Genomic DNA, 26,340 nt, shown 5'->3' on the forward strand with positions numbered 1-26,340 from the left:
GTAAAATGAAAAAGTTGTCAGTGTATAATAAGTTTATGTTCATTTAAATATGTTTATTTTAATGTGATATCAAAATTTCGAATTGGTCAACTATATTATGAAAATTCCTCTCCTCTTCTCCTCCAATCTATTTCCTCATCCCTTAACCTTCTAAGGGGCTCTTTTTTTTTCTCATGTCTCATATATTATTTTTCTCTTTACTGTGTAACATGTTCTCTCATTATATTTGTGAAAAACTTAAACAGGAAGTAAGTACTATTTTTTATATTTTGTATTCTTATATAACAACTGTTGTTTTTCCTTAATAAATAAAAATAAAATAAATAATTAAAAATAAATATATGTTAATGTCATAATTTTCAATTGTTAGTTTATGTTCCTTTATTTATGTTTATTTAAATATGATATAAAAAATTTTAATTGGTCAATTATGTCACGAAAATTCCTTTTCTCCACTCCTCTACTCTATTTCTTGATCTTTTCTCTTTTTTTTTTCTCATGTCTTATATAATATATTATTTTTCTCTTTACTTTGTAACTTGTTCTATCATTATATTTGTGAAAAACTTTAACGGGATGTATGTACTATTTTTTTAATATTTTGTATTCTTAGAATACAATAACTGTTGTTTTTCCTTAATAAATAAAAATTAAATAAATAAATAAAAATAAATATATTTTGATGTCATAATTTTCAATTGTTATTTTTTCTATTATTTAATAAAAAACATACTTCCACTTTCTATTATGTTGTATCCTAACTCAAGACAGGGCTCTTGGCCCCGTAGAGTTTTGGATATTTTATTGATATTTTTTGTGATATATGTGTATGAACATGAATAAATTTAAAAAAATATATTTATTAAACAATTTTTTGTGCCATTGATTGAAGAAAAACTCAGCAAGTTGGCTACGGACTAACTCAAATCTTTACCGGCCGCCATTTAGATCTCTCAGAAATCAATAGCTGTCCATGTGACGATGAGACGCTTCCAGGCGTTCATCATTTAATGATGCATTGTCCCGTTTTCAGTTAGAGCTAATGCAACTCTCTAATTGCCTCTCGCATCTGCGAGATGTAGAAATTGAAATGAGGACCTGCGAGATACCGTAACAGTAATAAATCTTAAAGACTCATCACGTGAGGTAATTTCATACACGGTAAAGGTTTTTGTTGAAATCAATAGGACAGAAAATGCCGAACACTGTCAAAGTGGAACGAAAGGTCCGTTGATTATAGTCCAACTTCTCCTAAATGCAATTTCTGTATTTTAATCTTCTTAAAGCAAATGCAAAGAAGATTAAAAAAAAACCACAGTCAATTATTCCACCCGATCCTCACAATGCAGTTGGAGAAGTTAGAAAGAACATCCATTTGTAGTGAATAAAAGCTTTGTACATAATGAGCATGGCAAAATAAAACAATTATTTTTAAAAAAATATACATAAAAACATATAATTACTCACAATATCTTTATCTCACACAAGTCTTAAAATGAAAATATTTGAAACTTTATGATTTATTTTTGAAATAAGCGACCGTTATTTTATGTAAAAATGTTTATGCATCAAGGTGTTATTATCATCAAGTTTAAGACTATTGATCTTGCATTTTTGAACTTAATACGACTCAATTGATGTTTTTTGAAACATTAAAAACATTTAATAATGTTAAAGCCAACTTGAATTAAAATTTAAGTGACAAACAACTATTAAAAATCTACACATTAAGAGGTCTCATTTTTTTGTCGAGATACGCTGCAATTAAAAAATACGAATGGCCATGGATATATTTTAGAATATTTATCATGTTAATTTTTTTTTTAAAAAACCTATCAAAAGGTATTCTTTTTAAAGAAATATTTGTGAGCTATTATCAGTCATGCTGAGATCTTTAAAGCTACTAAATCGTCTTAGTAAAAATACGAAAATAAAACCATTTGCGAAAGTTTTTTTATGGCGTATTGTAAATATTCAACGTTAAAAAAATTACGCCATATAACACAAATTTGAAGTTCTTTTTAAATGAACAAAAAATTGTTACAGTTTGTTAGTTTCCAGAATCTCTTTGTTAGTACGCCATATCAAATAAGTAAAAAAGTAAGAGTCATTACATAAATTCCATCCAATGTGAAGTTTCATTCATATCTTCAGTAAAAGTCGATAAGTTATGTACGTAAAAAACGAAATCCCTCCATAGAAATATTTTATAAAATATTTTGTAAGGTTTTTGAAAAAAAACATTTTTATCATCGTTTACTGATCCACACCCAGAGGTGCATAGAGCACTGCGTCGGTACTCCAATTGCAGCGTAATGGTTAATTTTATTACATGAAACAAACCACACGAAAACAGTCGTCCAAGGTTCTGGTTCAATTTCATACGGTCAGAACTCCAAACCGTATTGTTTAACCACCCGGAAATAGAGAACATGGGTGGCAAATATGTGTCATTATTATTTTCTTATCCCCACAAAAATGAAATAAATCTCGATAATTTGTTACAAGAAAACAAGATGATCCGTTTTAAGGTCTAGGTCGGTGCCCGTCCAAGAACCCTGAAATAATGCATTAAGGGGAGCAAAAAGCAAATAGCTGGCAGCTGTTGTATATTCCCGTTGCTCAATCACATATGTTTATCGACGTAGTTTAAAAGTCCTCAAACAACTTGACCGATCACAATGGAACATGATTAATTGACAACGATACATTGTGCACAAACAATTGCAATTTTTTAAACGATTTATTAAAAACATATTACAACAGACAGGAAAAACCTTTTAGAGAAGGTAATGTAGAAGTCTATGCATCTACAGGGCTTGTGATCTAGCATAAACTGGTTTAAGTGGCCACTTTATACACCAGTAGCATTCATCATTCTGTTTATGTTTAAACATCCGCATTTCCTCAACTCTTTTATGTGTTGACTTTTGTATTACTTCTAATACACTATAAAGAGCAAAATGTTTTCCTTCTCCGTTGCAACAAATTAAGATCTTAATAACATCCTAGGGAGGAAATACAGCCTGTCTGCAAACAATTTGACATACTCAAAACATTGTTTAAATAGCGTATCTGGGGTAACTGATGTTTTTTGCAAAAACACAAAGTGGACTTCAGATTTTCATTTCAATTTTCAAGTTGTCAAAAGTGGACTTCGGTGTTTTATTTAGAAATAAATAGCTTATTGCGTTTGTTTCTGCATTTTTAACATTAAAACGATAAAAAGTGGACTCCCGTGTTTTATCTTCTAATGTCCCACAAGGCTCCGTGCTTGGTCCAATGCTCTTCACACTGTTCATTAACGATGTGTCCAAAATTATCCACTCATTCGGGTTACTTTCTCACTGTTATGTGGATGACCAACAAATTTATTTTTACTGCTCTCCTGAAAATATAAACAATTAAAAAAATTGCGTGTCTCAATGCATCTAAACCATCAACAACTGGATGTCATCAAATAGACTCAAACTCAATTCATCTAAAACTGAGCTTCTATTGATAGCGACAAAAAAGCAACAACACCTTTAAGTCGGACCTCCGATTTCAATCACAGGTTGTGATCTTACCCCTTGTATTAATGTTAAACTACTGGGTGTACATTTAGATTCAGATCTTACTCTTCATTCTCAGGTCAATAAAATGGTAAGTGCTGGTATCTACCATCTCCGACAGATCAAATCCGTGCAGAGAAATATTTCTATAGACGCAACAAAAGCTCGTGTAAATGCTCATGTCATTTTGCGTCTAGATAACTATAATGAAATATACGCAAATCTCCCAAAATATCAAATTAATAAACTTCAATCTGTTTTCAATGCAGCAACAAGGCTTATTACGGGAGTAAAGAAATATTCTCACATCTCGCAACATCTTGCACTGGTTAAAAAGCCCAGAGATAATAAAATACAAGCTTTGCTGGACAGTATTCGAACCTTTTCATGAAATGGCTCCAAGATACCTATCGGACCTTTGTATTAGGGAAAATACATGTCAAAGTAAATCTACTCTAAGGTCAGCATTTGATTCAAGAAGAGGAAAACTTGTCGATATCCAGCGCTCCCCAAACACTAGATTCGGAGATCGTGCTTTTGCCGTTGCCGGCCCCTCTGCCTGGATCCAATTGCCTTTAAACCTACAAATCATCAACAGTCCCAGTCAGTTTAGATTCACTAACACTAACTTAAAATTTCACTAACATCCCACGTTTTAAGACTTTCATACCCTCAATTTTAAATCTGAAAATATAATATGTCAATTTAGTTGAGTTGAGTTAGAATGTCAGTTTAGGTATAAAATTAAAAAGCGCTATTGAGGTGATTTTTCACAAAATGGCACTGTATAAATCCGCCAAATATTATTATTATTATTACAGATTTGGAGTAAAATTCTAATGTATTCCTTGTTAACTGAGAGGAAAAAGTGTTTTCTTGCCAAATATTGTTTAAATCGGTCACGATGTGTTGGTGATCCAAGTTGTGTTATATAATGGAACATATTAAATATTTAAAAAAGTAAAATAATATGTAAATATTTGTTTACAAAGTAAAGAATAAATTTCATATAAGTGATTTCATCCAAGAATTTTTGGTATCATAAAACAGATTCTTTCAGTCGTTTCAAATGCGTCAAAACATTGTTACGAATTTACCACAGAAGAAAATGGTATAACCGATAGCCAACACTCGTTCGGTGACGTGAAGTAACGTTCCTTAGAGAGTCCCGGATATATATCGATTTCCAACGTTTGTTTTCCCTCTGGGACTTAAAGAGAAACGACCGTCACAAGAGCCGAGGATAGAAAACGGAAAAACGAGATGTGAATTCGCCTGTAATCTCTATGCTTAAAGCGCGATCAAATGCTTTTCAAAGGAACGATAGTGTTTGAACAAAATTCCTGCTTTAATTATGAATTTATTTGGTATACCAATCGATAGGTTAAATAATGAAATTTCGTTTTGTGGATAAGTGAATAAATAATAAATTTCTAAAGTTAATATATTTAAAGCGCAAATTAAATAATAGTAATAATAATCACGATTTATTTACAAAAATTACAATTGTGAAGTAATTTATTTATTTATTTTATTAGGTAAACAAACAGTATGTTCACAAATATTGCCAATTTCTTTGTATATTAGTGTAAAAAACTCATGCACACGCCAATAAAATGTTAACACTTAATGCGATAATTTAAATAATATTTAATATAATAAATGTAAAACAAACGAAATGAAAAAATATGCAGATGATAAAAAAGTTAAATATCTGCTTCCCTCAAAATTTATATAACTTTTGACCTAAATTTACATACATTGTCAAAAAAAATATCAGCTTCGGTGAATATATTGTTATATTGGTTGCATATTCTAGGTATTGTTGATTGTTTAAAATAGTTTTTTTGACGCGTTTTCTGTGTAAAACAGAAGATTTTGTCTTGTCGGTCTAGATGGCACACGGAATGGAAGTTTTTCAAGTGGGTTAGGAGAATCAATTTTATTATTTATAGTAATCTACATGTTTTAAAAAATAAATTTCTCTGGAGTTTGCTAGACTGCTAAACTAGGTACAACCAAATGAAGGAGACATTTTATGCAAAATAAATAATAACAACCTACTTGTTCCTTTAAAATATATTTAAAGAATATTTATTCTACTCTTTATTATTTAAGAATGTGTTTAGGCAATTTTTCTGATATTTCTCCACCTAAACCCAGTAACAAATTTTAAAACAAATTTATTACATTAAATCCCACCCATAGTTTTGCAACGTTTGAGTAACGTATCAAATATTTTGGGGCCCAGAAACCTGATATTTCTTTGCTCGAATTCAGAGTTTGTGGTAAAACCCATGACCCATCCTCTAGTATGACTTCTGGAAGTGTAAAAGTGATCCTTTGGGAATTTGACAGAATAATTTGCAAACAATATACTTGTATAAAAATCTATTTCTAAGATCCCGAATTTCTCAAAAACTTGACGTTGGGATACCTGAAGGGCTTTTTTTAAAAAATATTTCAATAATCGGTATTTGAGCAGATTCGAGAGGTTTTTTTTTGTATTGATTTATTAGAAATACTTATTTTTTTTAAATCACGAAAAATCCATAAAATTGGATGATGTGATTTTTTTCGTGCAAACGGATAGAATATGCAATTTTGTGTGTGAAATAGAAACCGCATAACTACTCTCGGGTAAAAATCCTTAACATGGTAATAGAGTGAAGATAAGTCTGCCTTGTTGTAAAATGGGTGGCGCGTTCGATTATTGACATAAAATGTTCCAAGAAAGTCAACAGAGTATCTTTTTTATAAATTATGCATATCTATCTAAGAGTAAAATGCTTTATATGATTTACTAAAATATTTCATGTGGAGGAAAATTTTTAACGAGTTGTAAATAACTCATTAATAGAAAATGGGAATCAAATTGAGGTAGAGTGGGATTCAAATCACGGATCCTTGATCCGTGAATCCGAGAAACTAGTCCTAAAACCATTGCCCGATTAGTTAAAGGTTTTTTTTAAACGTGTAACAGTTCTGCTACAAACTATTTTAGCCATAACAAAATCCAAAATATACACAAAAATTTATTTAAAATTAGTGTTGCACAACAAGTATACAATTCATTTATTTATTTACATACGTGTAGTTTATTACACTTAACTAGAGACATACGTCTCAGCTCCATGGGACTAAAAGTCGTGTGTTGAGATGGGACAAGCAATTAGTTGACACAGATACATGAGTATATTACCACAAATATAGGATCGGAAACATAAAAAATAACTAAAAAAACATATATATCGATATGGCGAACAGTAAACTCAAACATTTAGAAAATCATCAAGGAGTTTCCTACTCAAATTCCTAGCACTAAAGAAAATCCAGTACTTGACTCGTCTCTCAAAAATAATTTTTGTTCTTGAGAGCTTATTACGTTCTTCCAAAATATAGAACACTCTCGATGCGACAAATAAGAGATCTCTCTTAGTAAATAAAGTCGTACGAGTTTTGGGTATGACATAATCAATGTATATTTTCTCACTGTTACATTATGATGTTGATTGTTAGAAAATTCATTTGAGATTTATTCGCCGTGAAACTAACGGACGAGTATTTGCAATATTTTTAAAACAATGTGTTTTTAAGTTAGTAAATGTTTTGCGCTTTGAAAAATAAGCAAAAAAAACCTGTTTGAAATTTTATATTTCTTTGCAATTGAGAATACTTTGAGGCATTAACCGTCATGCGTGTCCTGGATGAATAGACTAAGTTCTCCAAAACAAAAACCATTTTGAAGAGAAATGTACACGTTTTGATTTCGGCTAAGGGAAGAGACCATTACAGGATACTGCTGCAAGACATTGCAAAGATTTTATATTATCAATTGTATTGTTTAGATGTTGATTAAATCAATGTTTATGTAGTTATTGTTATTTTTTTGATAATATGTCTGCTTCCACTTTCCATTATGTTGTATCCCAACTCACCACAGGGCATTTGGCCTCATAGAGTTAGGAACAAGTCATTATTTTTTTGTAGTATGTATCTTCGCACGAATTAATAAATACAAATGTAACACAACAATACACAAAAATGCTAAAATGTTCCAAAAATTTTGTACCGTTTTTATAATTTTATTATGAAAATTAAAAAACAACTAAAGAAAATTTATTTCATTATTTGCAGAAGGCTATCAAAACATCAAGCGTTATTTTTAATTAAAAAAAAATGAGTTGTAAAGGGTTAATACGTCATTTTAAGGCCTCGAAATTCTACATTTATTAAATTACAATTTAAAATAAAAAAATATTCGTTTACACATAATCTTTTTTTTTTGTTGATAAATTGGTTATTAAGGAAAAAGGACCATAATTATTTCATTCATATTTTGAACCTTTTTTATGTAGCAACCATAATATATGTTTTTAGATAACTTAGAAATACACATGTTGAAAACAATAGAATAATTAAAGTCCATTAATTAAAATACGCCATTGTTGTGAAAATTATCTTTGAGGCTCTGTATTTATGTATGCTTTGTTAAGTTAGTTCATAGCATCATTAGAACAAAAATAAACTTTTAATGACATTATATTTTTTTATAAAGAATCTCAAGAACATATTTTTAAAATTAATTTTAAATATTTTAATTCTTGCTTTTTCTTTTATCTCCTCCGGTAACCTATTGTTCACCTTCCATTCCTTGTATAGTGAGTTTTGAGACCCAGTTATTCTCCTTATTGATCATCTTATTTTTTTTTATCTCTAGTTTTATATGTATGACATAGTTTGTAAAATTTGATTACATTTTTTAATTCACAAATCCTTTTAATTATTTCACGTATAAAAATTGCAACATTTTATTTTATTTGTCGCTTTATTGTGAGCAGGCCAATTTTTTGGGCATCCTTTCTACATGAAAATACGTTTATTTTTTAGTAAAATCCTCATTTTTAAGAATTGGTCTATTTTTTATATCCCCTTTATTACGTTCAAAAATAGTATTTTATTTGAGAACATTTAATTGTTTTAAATATGATAATACTATTATTTATATCTATAGTAGGAACTCAGAGTAATAATGCACCAAGCCGTAGAGGGGCCCAAACGTAGGAAAACCATTCTATAACTATTGAGTATTAAGTTAGCTACAGTTCGCAGCAAAAGAATGGGCCGTACTCAGGTCGAGAATTGCCAAATGGATATAAATTTTCATTGTCAATATTTTTAAATATGTACCTCTTTATTTATTATTGAAGGGTTGTTCCAATTTATTTTTCTATAATTCACCTATATTTATTTTATAAAACTGAAAATACATGTGTGTGTTTATTTTTTTATTTATTTACTCATTTTAATCATAATTAACTGATGTTATATTTATTGAGACATATACCCGTATGCAGAGACAAACCTTAAGGTGAGGAAAGTACATTCTAATCTCAAATGCAGAGAATAACCCAAAAGTGAAGACAATAGAATGTACTTTCCTCACCTTGAGGTTTGTCTCTGCATACGGGTTATAAATCCCAACTTTTTTTTTTTTTTTTTTTTTTATTATATTGAAAACATATTATACATAATTATATACAATATTCCCAAGGAGTTTTTAAAAAAAAACTCATTTAGGGACATACAGATAATAATTTTTTTAGAGACGTTTTTAAATTTTAAACTATAATATTATTTAACAAAAGCAGAAAAATTAAAATTATGATATACTACAAATTAAAAAGGGTATGAAAAATACTTAAAAATAACAGAATAAACAGAATACTAGGCATGGAAATAAATTCAAAATAATGTTTACATTATGCAATCTGGGAAAGAAAATTGAAAAAGTTTAAAAATTACATGGATGTATATATACATACTGAACTAGTACAAAATAAAATCATTTTTTTTAATTAACAAAATATGCGCACACCCAATACAGGTTAATTTTTTTTATCAAAAACGTTGAAAAAATTGAAATTATGTATACAAGCCAAAAAAAGTATATAAAAAGAAAAAAACACAAATAACATTTAAATAGTATTAAAAATTACATATACAAGCAAAAACGGTGAAATATTAAAAGGTATATGTTCAAGATGCGCATTCTCTATAAACTAACATTATTTATTCAAAGTACTTCTGGAAAAAATAATTTTTCAATTCGCACGTCCTGTTTCTATATTTTAAAATAGGTACTTTAAATTTTTGTGGCAATTTATTAAATTCCTTGAAACCTATGTATTGTAAAGATCTAGTACCAAACTTCGTAGACTTCACAGATCCAATATATATATTGTTTTTTGATCGAGTACTGTACCGATGGATGTCTCCAATGAAAACTGGCTTTATGTTACTGTGCATTGAGTCGAGAGTAGTATTAATGATAGTGTCAGTTATCTCGAAATAGGAAAGCATGCTAAAAGGCATGATTTTTGTTTCAAAATAAATGTCCCTTACATGAGTATCATACGGTAGGTTTGTTTGTTTGTCCGTCACATCTCCGAAACGGCGAGGCGTAGCGGCTTGAAATTAGGACACGTCATTTTAGATGCAATTTAAGGTTGACATTGCTATTTTCGAGTTAAATTTGAATGGACCTCTATTCAATAAAAACTCAAACTTTATATGGATGCCTAGTGCGGCCCTGACATATTGCCCGTAATCAACTGTCATTATATACAGTAAACATACTTTAATTCACAAATTTATCTCCCAAATTGAGAAAAAATAGTATCTGAAGTAAATATGTTGACATAAAAAAAGTTTTTAAGCATCATAATTCACGTGTCGGGACAATAAATGCCAAAAATCAATGTTAATCATGGGAAAATATTTGAAATCAATAACCTGTGAAAACTGACTCCTAAAAAAACACATTTGACGCTCCTACTGCTGCAACCAAACATACTGCAATTCACCTTAGTCTATTTTTATTTATTAAAACGTAAATATCCAAGTTATTTACAAACAAAGCCAAGCACAGCTAAAAAAGCATCCAATTGAACCCTTATGTTTATGTTGTCAAACAAAACAAAATAGCCACCAATTGGTTGCTAACCAACAAACCAACAAACCAACATAGCTTGCGTTTTATGAAAAATAGTGATAGGGCTTCTCTTTAGGTTCACGCATTATTACTCTAAAAGTAGAAACGTATTTAAGGTTATCCAAAGCAGTAACAATTAAATTAATATTCGCCACGATTATAAATTTATATGCAAATAAATGGTGAATTACCCAACGTCTAAGAGAATACAACCTTTTTAGGTATTAACATGCTTAATTTTATTTTCGATGATTAACTAAAAGGTCAGGAAAGGTAGAGTTAGGTCAGGTGAGGAGAGTTGAGGTAGAAATGGCGGTGGAAGGAGGGGAGATAAGGTTATTATTTAGGTCATTAGTCAAACCAGCATTCAACAAATCCAAATATGGAGCAGGCATTAAATATGTAAATTTAGATTTTGAATGTTGATTTAAAAGGTGTTTAAAATTCAGCGCTTTTGATTATTTTAAACAGAAAAATGTTTTAATAGAATATAAAAATAAAAATTCGTTAATAGTTTTATTTCACTTCGTTCATAATTTTTACCAGTAACCGGGATTTGTTGTGCCCAATATCGTCAGACTGGTGAAAGACTGAACAAATGTCTATGTTATATACAAGTGCAAGCAAGGGTTGCAGTCCAAAAATGCAGATTCACCGAGGAATGTCAGTAAAAAAACTCAATATTTTAATAGATTGAGATTATTAACAAATAATTATTATTAACTTCTTGGATTTATTAACAGAAGCACAGGTGACTTCAAAAATATAAATACCCTTAAAACTCTCTTCTATTCCCTAGATTGCCCGCACTTAGAGTATTCCTCTGTTATCGGGTATCCATATTAGGATGTTCTCATCAAGAATATTGAATCAGTTTAGCATCGATTTTTAATAAAGATAGGCTGGAGGTTGGGTTATCCAGAGACCTATATAGGTATAATGAGTTAGAAACTACCTTGAATATATCTTCTCTTCAAGACCGTCGAAATAAATCCGACCTTATAGTCCTATTTTAAATTCTCAACTCACTCTTTGATGCGCCTGAACTACTGAGCTCAATAAAATTCAAAAGCCCAACCAGAAACCTCAGACAAAACGTACTCTTTCATACCGATAACCATAGAACTAACTATGGTTTTCATTCCCCTTTGCTCAGAATTCTTTGGTCTGCCAACAAACATACCAGTCTTGATTTATTTAATAACAAGTTGTCTTCTTTCGATCACTGAATCAAATTCAATTATAAACACCTCTCTCCCGCTTCCACTCCCACAAAGTTTACTATAAACCATTGAGTATTTCTAATTTTTTTTATAAAAACTTTATATGTATAAATGTGTCCATTAAAATGCCCATTGGGCATATATATAAAAAAATAAACAATTAGATTAACAACGGAAGTGTATCTTTCTACTGAAAACAGCGGTTTTTTTATATAAATTAGTTATTTGTACATTATTTGAGACATTTTAACATTTTTTTACATTTAACATTAACATTTTTATCATTTTTTTTTTACCACAACAGGCCAGGAGGCCTAATTACAGTGGTGAATTACATCACAGAGCACCCAGGCTTGAGAAAAATCACATTTTAATTTTTTGTGTTCTCACCGAGAATCGAACCCGGAACCTTCCGTGCGTGAATCAAGCGTCTTGACCACTACACCACGGAGGCCACCAAAGACATAAGTTTCAACTCTATGGGACTAAAAGTCCTGTGTTGAGATGGAACGAGCAATTAGTTGACACAGACACATGAGTATATAACCACAAATATAGGATCAGAAATATAAAAAATAATTTAAAAAAAACATAAATATGGTTAACAGTAAACTCAAACATTCTGAAAATCATTAAGGGGCATTAAGTGGGCCACATGGCGACGATATCTACCTACTGTCAACAAAAGCTTCTCTTCGGACATCTATCTCCCTTTGTTAACCATGGAGTTGAAACAGTGTTTGATTTATTTAGTTTTTTATTGCTTACTTCTTGGTATGAACACTTGACCAATTTACTACTATACTCTATTTTTTTATAAATTTATTGATATTGTTTTAACTTTGCTGGAATTCCTCTCATCCATGCGCTTTGTAGTTGCACGATGATTGGTTATCTAGCTTTAATATATCAACTTTAAAATACCTTAGTTTTGTAAACGGAGTCTAGAATTCCAATCGTCTATGCGCTTAGTAGCAGCAAGGCGTGTTGTAATCTTACTCCTTTTTACTATTCATATTATTATTATTTTGAAATACACTAAATTTATTGTCAATTTTTAAAATGTGTAAACGGGGGCTAAATTTCTAACTGTCTATGCGTTCTGTAGCTGCAAGACGTCTTGTAATCTAGCTCCTATCTATTATAATTTTTGATTGATCTTAATTGAAAACGAGGAACTAGAATCCCAACCGTCCATGCGCTCTGTAGCTGCAAGACGTACTGGGATATTTATTAATTGTACAGCGCCCTTGAGGTGATTTTCACAAAAATGGCGCTTTATAAATTATCCAACTATATATATATATAAGGAGTTTCCTACTCAAATCTCTCCCACTAAGGAAAATCCAGTCCTTAACTCCTCTCATGAAAATAGTTTTTGTCCTTGAGAGCTTAATACGCTCTTTGAAAATATTGAACACTCTTAGTTGTTGATAAATGGTAGGTAAAATGTATATGCATTTTCGTATACCGTCACATACCTTATATCAGGAAATAAAAAATTAACAAAATTTATTTTTTAAATTATTTTTCCACGCCTATAAGGCTTTTACATACATGAAAGTTATCTAAAATATAGTATATTAAATAGAGTATATTAACAACATAAAATTTAAAAAATACAGTATAAAGCAACAAAAGATAGAACAGTGTTTAGAAGTATAGTTGGGATAAAAATAAAAAGATGAGTGTAATAACAACATAAATTTTAAAAAAATACAATATAAAGTAATAAAATATAAAACTGTGTTTAGAAGTTTAGTTAGTTTTTAAAAAAAAAAAAAAAATATTAAATAAGCTGAAGAATTGCAGTCAAAGGTTCAAAGCAGCTAGGTACATAATGTTAAAAAATAAAAATAATTTTAAGTTCTATTTGATATGGAACATAAACATTGATATTTAAAATTTACAAGACTCACGTTAAAGACACGTTACCGAGCGTTATAAAGCCGAGGCAATCAATTTCGCCGGACATAATTAAGTTAGTCTTTATGTGATAACATCTGGCATTCTTTTATCTCAATGATCAGAGTTTTACTGTAGTTAAAAAAAATACGTAGGCACACATCATTTTATGAAAAAAAAATCGATAAACATTTTGTTTTGAACACCATTTTGTGAAAAGGACCTAAATGATATTGTTATGGTATTTGTTACAATCAATATAATGTAAAATTTCCGCAAACCAAGTTTCGTAAAATTTCCATTTAAAATAAACGTAAAAAAAGGCATTTTTTCATAAAAAATATAAAAGTGCCATCTATGAATAATTATTTTCGTTAAGAATCACCTTAAATTCGATTATCTCAGAACTGGTTTGAATAACTTTATGCATTATGTCAGTAAATCCTCGATATATAACGTATTGTATATATTTCACTGTAATATAAAAATATGTCGATGAACCGCACACAAGAATATCGTAAACTGGACGTCCATTTCATTGTTCTTATCGGTATTAATTTTATGAAACGCTTAGAAATCTTAAATACACATGAATATATTAATTACTTTCAATAAGAAATATAACAAATTTGGTGTTTACTTTAAATTAAAGTTCCAGTAATTGATATTTAAAGTTTAGTATTTTGGTAAAGAGCAACATTGTTTGTTAATTGATTGAATTTTTGAAGATCCTTATTACTTTTACTTTGTTTTTACAATGTTTTTTTAAAATACCTTATTTTACAATTCATATACATATTTTTTGTTACACCTTAAACTTTGTTTTTAACAAAGTTTTTCTATATTTTTTGCTATGCACATACATTTTTTTACTATGTCTTGAACTATGAATTTTGTTTTTACTACGGATTTATTGCGTTTTAAATATGTTTTTTCATTGTCTTTTAATATATTTAATTTTTCTCTGTATCTTACTGGATTTTTCAAATAAGTTTTTTTTAAACTATGTTTTTACTATATTATTTACATTTGACTTGTACGTTTTTTGCCATGAATATAAATGTGTTTTTCTATACGTTTTTTACCTTTATTTATGTATTGATTTCTGTTTTTTTTTTTTTTTTTGAAGAGCTAAAAACGAGGTAAATTACCCTAGTTAGATAGTCAAAGTAACTCAGTATACATGTGAATTTTATGTATGGAAGATGATGATAAAATTAATAAATAAAAACGAAAAAACACTTTTCAAGGAGAAAATATTTACAAACCTCTTCACTATACAATGGCAGGCGCACAAACATATTTCTGCGGTGTAATGTGGTTTTAAGTACAATCATAAGGCAAGAAATAAAAATATTCAAGTTCAGACAGGAATCGAGTAACTGTAATTGTCCGTTTCATGGGACGTCCGTTTTATTGACACTCACTCTCCCCTACATTAAAAACCTGCTTGAATACACAAAGGAAAACGACTCGAGAAAACTGCCATCGTTTCGGAAACTAAGTTAAGGACGCGGAGCGGAGAAATGATTAAGTGAAGAACAAGAAAGATATAAGACCCAAAAAACGAAGTTGAGTGAGGAAGGAAGCAGAAAAACGTTGATTCGGTACACTGCCGCTGCAGCAGATGTGATGCAGGGTATCTTAGGAAGGGATGAGATAGTTTCAAGAATCTCATTTAGGGTGGCATAACTTCTCCTGGAGATACTGAACACGTAACAACTAACCCCGATAAAGTAAATTGCATTAGTGATGAGAAACCTTAACTTAAACGGAAAATTTTGTAAGCGGGTTTTACTTCCGTTTTCAGCTGACTTCTAAAATGCTCGAGAATTGTGTTTCGGAAAATACAATAAACTAAGTGCATTTTATGATGTTACCAACCTGCATTAAATAAAAAACAATGCGTTCCTTAGCAAAATTATGATTTCAATGATTTGAGTTTGTCCAAATTTTTGTTGTTTGACTGGATTCGACTACCTAGGGAGCTGTTAGTATTAACATTTTACTTGAATCAGCCAAAAGCCCTGTAGATGCCTCGACTTTTGTATTTCTTTCTCTAAAATATTCTTCATCTCCGTTGTCTTATGTTAATTTATAGCATAGTAAAATTGGCCTACAATAAGAATTACAGTGTCAAAACGTAAATATGTATTGAGTTTGTACAAATTTTTGTTGACAGGCTAGATTCCTTCCTTATATTTAAATAAATAATTCTTCTGTACGTGTGATGTCACTGAACTCCCCCTAAACGGCTTAACTGATTTACGTGGAGTTTTTAGAGAAAAGTAGATCTTTGCGCTGCGCGTGTTCGTAGATATTAGAATTTTCAATCGAATCTGTAAAAAAAGTTTAAGTGCGCATAATACAAAAAATTCGGCAAAAGGAAAATATTGGTCATTCCTAATTTAATTAACTGCCCGATGAGCTTAAACACGAAAAGTCAAATAGCAAATCTAAAAGTGTCGCAAATAAAAAATATAACTTTAATCTTGTTGATTGTGACCGTTATTGATGTTATTTTTATATAAAAAGAACTGAGTTTTATGTTGTTTAATAATTATCGCAGTAGGCTTAACTAGCAGTTCACAACGGAGTTCTAGTGCCAACTCTTATGTATGGGAGCAAAGTATGGAATTTAAAAAATTATGATGACAGTAGGTTAAATGCTGTCAAAATGCGATCCCTGAGGCAAATGTGTGGTAAAACGATGTATGATAGATGCACAAATGTCGAGATCTGTGAAGTGTGTAAGGTTGAGCCATGCTTTATCGACAGAATCAAGAAATGGGTGCTGCGTTGGTTTGGACATGTAGAGCGAATGGACAGCGAAAGAACGGCTAAAAGGATCTACGATGCAAATGTTGATGGATGCAGAAAACAAGGAAGACCGAGAAAGACATGGCATGATCAAGTCTATCAAATACTTGAGGATGGACATGTCAAAAGTAGGAATAATCGATGTGCGTGCATGAGAAGATGTATGAATGTAGAGGATGCGAGGTATTATTATTATTATTATATTTGGATAATTTATATATTGCCATTTTTGTGAAAATCACCTCAAGGGCGCTGTACAATAAATAAATATCCCACTACGTCTTGCAGCTACAGAGCGCATGGACAGTTGAGATTCTTGTTCCTCGTTTCCAATTATGATATACAGGAGCTAGATAACAGCACGTCTTACAGCTACAGAGCGCATAGACAATAAGAAATCTAGCCCCTTTTTGCATTTTTTATTTGACAATAAAGTTTAGAGATTTTGTGATATTTAGAAAAAATAAATAAAAAAACAATTTATAAAAATAGAAGTTAGACCACAACAAGTCTTGCAGCTACTGAGCGCATGGGCGGTTGGAATTCTAGACCTCATTTACTAAATTCTAGGTCTGTATGCTAAGATAGAGTTTTATGGCGTTCTATCCTCTCTGCCTACCCCTACGGGGAAACGGCGTGATTGTTTGTTTGTTTTGTTTGTTTGTAATAATGTTTTCTCACTTTTTTGGATGTATTACTTGTAAATATGTATGGTTTTATGTATTGTCACAAAAATGTTTTCTTTTTATGAACGGTCTAAAATTATTTTTTTTCAAATAACTCCTGCAGCTCAATCACAAATGACTATCGACGTGCTAATTAGTGGCGTGATAATTTTTTTTTACCGTGGTTGTTTATCGTATGCGCGGTCACAATGAAACATCCGTGAAAGTTATCGATCGGGATTATTATATTTTTTTATATTGTCATACTTTAACCTGATGCTTGGCAACACCTAATATTAAATGTCAAAATTAAAAATATTTACGTTTCGCAACGCATAATCCGTCACATATTTGAATTTTACCGGTGTAAATATGGAAAATATTCCTGAACTGTAAGTAAAATAATTTTATTTTATTTTTTGTTTACAATTTGTCATGCTATTTATTTGTTTTGAATCAAATTGAGAAAGCAATTAAACGAAAAAATTGTTGAAGGTATGAACACGATAAACAACAAACACAACGTTTTATTTTCTTTGATTTTACTGGGTAGTTTATTATATTATATAACATTCGTATATCTTAAGGCATTTGGTGGAAGAGCCATTTTATATGTTAAATTTAAACTAACCGACACGATTTACACGCGCGTTGACTTTTTTGATTTGACCACAGATTAATAAATTTGAAGTTTTGACTACGGAACTTATCTATGGCGTTTTGCAACGTGACCGCGATAACTTTAGCGTGTTCATAATTGTTCGTTGTGATCGCTCAAATACTTAGCACGTTTTTTAGCACGTCGATAGTCATTTGTGATTGAGCCCCTGGGAGTATAATATCATATTATGAATTATATATGTTCATAGTAAAAAAATAAAAAAATGTATGATTAGGAGCTGAGAGATAGCTTTTGAAGGTAGTCCAGCATCCGTTATCCTCTGCCTAGTTATTGCAAACATCTGGTGAATAGATGAGGGGCTCCAAAGCTGGTTGTTTCCTATTGAAAAGCATTAAGTATTAGGTGAGTGGAAACGTAAGTTGTGTCCATTTTTATCCAATGGTAAAAAATGGTAATGGTTCATTTGAATAAAAATGTTCTTTTCTACTAGATGTTGTTTGCTTTAACGTTATGTATATTATTTTTTTTGGTTAAAACCTTAAAAATGGCATGATAAGTAGACGAAAGATCGAATTTTCGACACTTCTTTCTGTTCGCGTTCAATCGAAATAATCAAGCTGCCAAAGCTGCTTGCGATATTTTGTGCGGTGAATATGTTTTGTTAAGTTGACTTATTTGTTGTAAAGTAATGTGAGAGAATACTTTATTGACTAATTCGTTATATTTGATTTAATTTTCTTATTACGAGTATTTTTTTATTCTTGTATCATTTGTATTTACATCTATGTTTCATTTGTTGGTTATAAAAGGTATATTTTCTGATTTATATTCATTCTTCAATTTTCATTATCATCGGTTTATTTTCTAATTTACATTGATGTTTTATTTTTTTTATTTTGGATGGTACATTTTCTAATCAATACTTACGTACGCTTCAATTTTTGTAATTAAAGGTTTGTTTTCTAATTAAAATTCAAGTTTCATTTTCTAATAATTGAGGGGATATTTTTAAGTTCATAATTCTTCTCCGTTTTTTATTATTATCGGTTTGTTTTTTAATTAATATTTAAAAAAATAAACAATAAGAATTTCAATAAGATTCCTTAGCAGATCTTAATTACAAATTCTTACCAAACTTTTAAGAAAAAAAATCATTTTAATGGCTAATTTGTAAGAAGGCTTTATATTGATTATTATTTTATGTTAACAGTATCGGTTTAATTTTTGGTAAATAAATTTTGTGAGAAAAATGCGTAAGCTTTTAATTATTAATAATTGTGAAGGAAAAATAAGAAACCCGCTGACAAGCGGCTTAGTGGCTTTTATCATTTTTTTCTTTTATATTTTCTGTTCATGTTTACCTTCTTAAATAAAAAAATAAAAAACAATAATAATTATAATTTTTTCATCATCATTCATAGTTTCCTTCCCGCATCTAATGGTGCATAGGGCACAGCATGGTACACCAATCGCAGCGTACCTTGATCAATTTTTTTTGTTTCATGAAGGTAAGATGATCAGTCTTACACTCCAGCTACTAGTACAGAAATTATGAAATATTCTAGTGTGAAAACACCTTTTGAAATAAATATTTTATTTCAACCATGTCGGGAATCGAACCCGAGACCTCTTACATTGTAGACAAACGCAGTGACCATTACACCACGAGGCCGAAATATAAAAAAAAATATAAATATATATTTCTTGACCTTTTAAGCATCATTTCATGAAAAAAACAGATGCGAAAAAAAAGGTCCTGCTTATACACGAAAATTCTCTAGCTGAGTGAGCCTAGTGAAATAAATAAATAATAAATTGGTGCTTTGAGAATAAGAACAAAGAGGTTTACCATGAAATGATAAGCTTTGAAATTGTTCATGAATATCTAGACCATATTTATCTATGTAAAAAAAGTATTGTACGCTTAAAACTAGCAAATATGAGTGCTCGTAAAGAATTGAATTATTCCACGAATTGTTTCAAGTCAATTTGCAGTTTATTAGGCACATGAAATAGTCTCCCAGTGGTATATGTAAGGGCTTTGTTTATTAACATAAGATTAATTTATGGCCGCCCCCACCCTTGTGCCGTGTTTAATAATGCAAGCGGTAAATGGTCGGCCCTCATGAAAGCGTGTATGAAAACGCGCTAAACGTAACTATCTAAATTTGAAAACACTAAAAACGTGTCTTTACGGGAATTTTAATGTTAACGGCGACGTAAAATAGGAGAGAGAATGGTGAACTTTGAAGCAGCGTATAGCAGTCGATCAACGTACAAACAAGCATAAAACGTGTTTAAACTGAGATAAACATATTACTCTCGTACACAGATTTTGTCTGTGGGCAGGCGGATGAAGAATACAGTTCTGCATGTGAAATAGAACCAAACTTCTGAGCAAGTGTTTTTGACTCAAAGGCATTTAATTTTCACAAATAAATTATTCAGTTTAAGTTATTTTACTTTCATGTTACATTTAAAAGTGTCACGGGCACAAGAATCGGTGATACAAAAATCAAGCTCCGCTCTTCCGCGAATTATTCCGGTCAAAATCATTCCATATACAGTATAATATTTTATTAACCTTTTACAACAGAGATGAAGAACATTTAAGAGACGGTAATATAGAAGTCTAGGCATCTACAGGGCTTATGACCTGTCAATGGCTGGTTTAAGTGGCCACTTTACACACTGTGTAACATTCACCATTCTGCCTATATTTGAACATCTATATTCCTTCAATTCTTTCATCTGTTGATGTTTGTGAAGTTATAAAATGTTAATGTAAACAGCTCCCCAGGAAGTTGAATCCGGTCCTTGTCTTGGACAAACTCAAAATATTGTTTATAATATTTTATTTAATATTTGTTTCAGTACTGTAGAACAGCGTATATTAGATATTTTTTACACGAATAAATAATTTTAACATATTTATTACAACAGAGATGAAGAACATTTAAGAGAAGGTAATATAGAAGTCTAGGCATCTACAGGTCTTATGACCTGTCATTGGCTGGTTTAAGTGACCACTTTACACACTGTGTAATATTCACCATTCTGCCCATATTTGAACAACTAAATTACTTCAATTCTTTTATCTGTTGATGTTTGTGAAGTTAAAGAGCTAAAACCATTATTTATTTATTTATTATATATTACCTTTTCTTGAATGTTCTTCATCTCTGTTGTAATATGTTAATGTTAACAGCTACCCAGGAAATTGAATCCAGTTCTTGTTTTCAAAAATTTGGACAAACTCAAAATATTATTGAATAATTTATTACCTACTAAATCTAAATACTTTTTGGGTGGACGCATTTTTTCGGACAGATTGATTTTACTTGCCTATCTTTAATTCATAATTACTTCAAGCTTAACGCCACTACAATTGTGCTTGTAAGTGCTCATCAATTATGCAAGTAAAGTGTTTGAAAACATTTCTCAAGTAATTACGCTGGGCCAGCTCAATACACGTACTGCGTCAACTTAGACTGCCAGCTCAACACACGCAAGCTGTGCCGGGGTCAAAATAGACCGCCGCGCCAGCTGAACGCACACGAGCTGTGCTAGCGTCAACCTAGACCGCTAGCTCAGTACACTAAGCTGTACTAGCGTCAACCTAGACCGCCAGCTCAACACACATATCTAAGCAGTACCAGCGTCACGCGACCGCCAGCCTTCCTATCGAGGTTTAAGCACTACACATAAAGTGCGCAGCATGTGATTAAATTGCGCGACTCTCCTTTAAAAAATACAGACCAATGTCATTTATAGTTCAATAAGACGAGGTATCTCTGCAAACCTTAAAAGTTCAATATCTTATTCACATAATGGTTAAATTGTCAAAAATTCATTATCATCATTATTCCGCTATCCTCATAGAGTACTGCATTGGTGAAATCATATTTCAATCATATGTTACATAAAGAAAAGGCGATCAATCCTACGCTTTAGGTGCCAGTCCAATAACAAAAAAAGGCAGTCTTTACAGTTTTCATACTCAATATTTAACGACCACTCTGCCAGGAATCGAATCCAGGACTTCAAGAATAATAGGTGAATGCGTCGACCACTACACAACGAGGCGGACCTATCTAAACTCAATTTCCTTATTCAGGATCTTTTATCTGAGAGCAGCCATCGAGTCGTAAACACTTATCCAGGGTTCTAGTTTTATTATCATATTACAACAGAGATGAAGAACATTTAAGAGAAGGTAATATAGAAGTCCAGGCATCTACAGGGCTAATGACCTGTCAATGGCTGGTTTAAGTGGCCACTTTACACACTGTGTAACATTCACCCTGATGCCTGGACTTCTATATTACCTTCTCTTAAATGTTCTTCATCTCTGTTGTAATATGTTAATATAAACAGCTCCCCAGGGAAATGAATCCAGTCCTTGTCTACAAAAATTTGGACAAACTCAAAATATTGTTCTAGTTTTATTTCTCGCACATAACTTTTTTTTTTATCCGTTTGGACACCTATTTGTAAATAACTATTTTAGATTTTGTGAACACACATTAAAATTAAAATAAACAAGTAAAATATTTTTGCTTAATCACATTATGTTTTTGTCAAATCTTTGCAATTTTGTTAATAATTTCATGAATAAAACACATAAAAAAATTAAGAGTAAGCTACGCTAATGAACTAAAAACTCTTCAAATAAATTTGATTAAGTATGTAGGATTGTTGCGTATTTCATTTACATTTCGATCTTTGATACAGGCAGTAAATCAAACATTTCATTACTTAATGCATTTTGTCATGAGGGCTCAAAGTTTATACATAATTTAATAGTCTGCTTATAAATTTATGGGTTCATAAATCATCCATTATGACGAGATAACGAAACGTAAGGAAAAAAGTTCATATGTAACAAGTCAATTAAAAAATAATGTATTGCGCATTATTGCCTCGTAATGTCAACGCGCCTTTTTTTTTATTCAGGATTTTTATAATAAGCAAATATTAACGCACCTTTATTTCTGGAAGTGGAGTTTTTACTCTACTTAAAGATAAAAATGAAAATGTTTTGAGAATGTCTGAATGTTTGCAGACAGGCTGGATTTATTCCTTAGGAAGTAATTTAGATCTTAATTAGTTGCAACTGAGAGGGAAACATTTTTGACAACGGAATATGACAGGTCATAAGCCCTGTAAATTCATAAAATCCCCTCTCAAAAGTATTTTTCCTCTGTTGCAACAAATAGACATCAAGCGGAGGCAATACGGTTGGCTAGGCTTTGTACTGCGGATGCCTCCTGAGAACCATAACCGCGCTTGCATACTTTACAAAGGATTTAGTTCTCGATTTCCTGGACGTCCACTGCTGACTGTTCCTTGGCAGTTTATGTCATAACTTCGGGACGAGAGCCCAAAGAGTTGGCAGCCAATATATATGCATGGAGGTACTTTGTGGATACCATGTGCTCCAACTAGGGAGCGGACATGGAATGATATGCAACAAATAAAAATTAAAATAAGAATAAAGTGATAGTTTAATTCTTAAAAGGGTGTGCTAAAAAAATATTTTTCACGCAATAACGTAATAAAAAGAAAAACAACATAGATATATACTGTCGAATAATTCCTTTTCAATAATTTATAAAAAAATGTAATAGAATTTAGGCCAGGTATAGCTAAATTAATTAAAAAATCATAAATCATATAACTAGCGTGCGCTTCCGCTAAGTGCCAATAATTGCTGGTGACGTAACATCGTGTTACCACATGCAAAAGATGGAATATTCTCAAGTTCAGACAATTGAAAAAAAAAACTTGGAGGCATACCTACTGTTTAATAATTCCTTATCCATAATTTATAAAAAATAAACATATAATTAAGCCTTGTCATAGAAAAATAAATTTAAAATCTTAAATACGCTGCTTATTTTACATGCGTGCGTCCCCCATCACTGTCGATAACCGACTGAATCTGTTTTATACAAACACTGAAACACTTAGAAAAGCGTCTCTCTCTTCCTTGTTATGATGTATACGTTCGTGCTCTCTCATACTGTTCATTGCTGTTTTGGCGGACATTTGTTCTTCGCGTAGTAAGGATAAATATTTTTTTTATTAAAAACTAGCATAGTCATACAAATTTTACTTCCTAAATCAAAGTTGCTAATGTTCATTTGAGGATTACAAAAAATACCATTTCATTTTTTTTTTAATAAGAGAAATATATCAAGTGTTGTTTCGTATGTATACTAGCGTGACATCACAGCCACAAAAGACTTTTAATACAGAGACGTATTTGCGGAAACTGGTTGTTAAAATGCTTGTAATTCAAGATCATGGTTTTTGGTTTTGAAGGTTTTTGGCTTAAAAAATACAATTACCAGCGGGTTGTTGAGTATAGTTTAAGCCGCCCTTAACACATAGAACAGACGCTGTTTGTATCCACCCACTCTGGATCAGAGTCTAGGTACCTGTAAATTTTGCAAGAGTCCTATTAAGCATCTATATACAGGAGTTGAGGAAAATGGGCTGATAAAATGAAAAAGAAGAATTAAAGAAGAATCTTGTCGCGTTTGTATACAGGTGAAATGTGTAAATAAATCTTTTTGATTTAATTAATTTCGTGTACATCAAAAGCAAAATTTGTTAAGCACTATACTTGTATAAATCACATCAAAGTCGCTGTATAGTAAATAAATATCCCAGCACGTCTTGCAGCTACAGAGTTTATGGACGGTTGGGATTCGAGTTCCCCGTTTTCAACTATGATCTATTTCAATTATAACAGATAGAAACTCAATTACAGTAAGTCTTGCAGATACAGAGCGTACATTTGGTAAGAAATCTAGCCCCGATTTACATTATTTTTTAATTAAAAAAAAAAAACTTTTTGAAATAATAGGAGTAAGATTACAAGTCTTGCAGCTACTAAGCGCATGGACGGTTGGAATTATAAACCTCATTTACAAAATTATGGTATTTGATAGCTGATAATATTTACATATTGTAGCCAGATTTTCAATCGTCTTGCAATACAAAGCACACGAACAAGTGAAACTCAAGCAATTTGAAATTAAATATAAATTTACAAAAACTAAACATTGAGTAGAATAGTGAATTTGTCAAGTGTTCATGCTCAAAAGTAAGTAACATAAAATTAAATCAATAAAGTACCATTTCAACACAATGTTTAACGAATTAAAGAAAGATATCCAAAGGGTAGCTTTTTAAGATTTTCGGTTGTTACCGCCGCACATGTGCCTAACGAACTGCTCGCTGATTCCTGATAGATGGTAGATGCACATGTGTAGTTATCAAAAAATGATGCCTATTATTTCAACGATTTTCTATCCGTTTAGGCTTGTATTATTTTAGATGTGCGACATTCTCACTCAATTTATTTTTTGCACTAATATTAGTCAAACGCGTGCATGAGAGTGGCTTAAGAATTAAGATATTATTTTGTACATTATAAGAAAGTCAATATTAAAGATATGATGTATTCAGCAATAAGTATCCCAATAAGCAACACTGTTGTAATTTATTGTTGAAGGTGGTGTTTCAAATAGTTAAATCTGGATACTTTCGCGTTACAATGAATAATGTACTGTTATTATAATAAGATTTTAAGGTAACATGCGCACTGTTTGAAAGATTCTGTTGTTCACAATTTGTCACATATTTTGGTCAGAACAAAAAATAAAACAATGATTTAAAAAAATATTATCAAAATTAAACCATTTTTTAGTGTTACAATTTTTATTATTTAACAAGAACACTACTATAGTTTCGGGAGAGCACTCCTCCCATCGATGGGTTATAAAAAACTTTTATATCACCCGTCTTTTAAAAGAGTTTTATATCACCCTTTGATAGAAGGAGTGCTCTCCCGAAACTGTAGTAGTGTTCTTGTAAAAGAATAAAAATTGTGTAACACTAATATCAAAGTTTTATTTTCATAATAATTTATAATGACGTGTTACGAAGTGAATGCCGATTCGATTAACAATAATATAAAACAAATTGCTGTCTTTTTTTCACGTATTGTCTACATATTGACGGCATATAAACCCTAATTTAAAGTTTTTTTAGCAGTTAACAAAGCGTTTGTATTGATAATCATATTTCCTGACGAATTTATAATGCTAATGCTAGTTTTGCACCACTTACCCATTATGTTATATAATACTTTGATAGTATATAGGCGTGTGACATGTACATTGTACGTATATTGAGAGAAATACATTTCGCTTTGTAGATAAAATTTTTGGCCCTTTGTCGCACGCGTCAGCCTTTGTAAATCCCGCCAAGTCATGGTATGTATAATGTATTATGTAAAAGATTTATGCCTTTTGGTCGCGAAATGTCTCCTGAGCTCTTTACTTGCATGTTTCGGCTCTTCCTTGTGCATTATTTAAAATTTATTAAGAAAACATTTCCATTTTCCCCAAGTTAAATAAAAACGTTTGCAAAAACTTAAACTATATCCACCAGTATTTTTGCATTGTTTTTTTGTTAATTTTCCTACCTTTATCAATTAACATGGCGAGATAGATTTAATCTTAATTACATTTTGCAGGTTTTA

General features: G+C 30.9%; 1 protein-coding gene across 2 annotated transcripts in view; it reads right to left on the reverse strand.

Annotated features, from left to right (window-relative positions):
- The window catches only part of LOC148280767 (neurotrimin-like), a 253,317-nt gene that overhangs the window by 169,303 nt on the left and 57,674 nt on the right, over positions 1-26,340 (reverse strand). The window lies entirely within an intron of this gene.

This window comes from Micrasema longulum, unplaced genomic scaffold (assembly GCF_059751315.1).
Source record: "Micrasema longulum isolate JH-2025_06_02 unplaced genomic scaffold, ASM5975131v1 h1tg000543l, whole genome shotgun sequence".
Lineage (NCBI taxonomy): Eukaryota > Metazoa > Arthropoda > Insecta > Trichoptera > Brachycentridae > Micrasema > Micrasema longulum.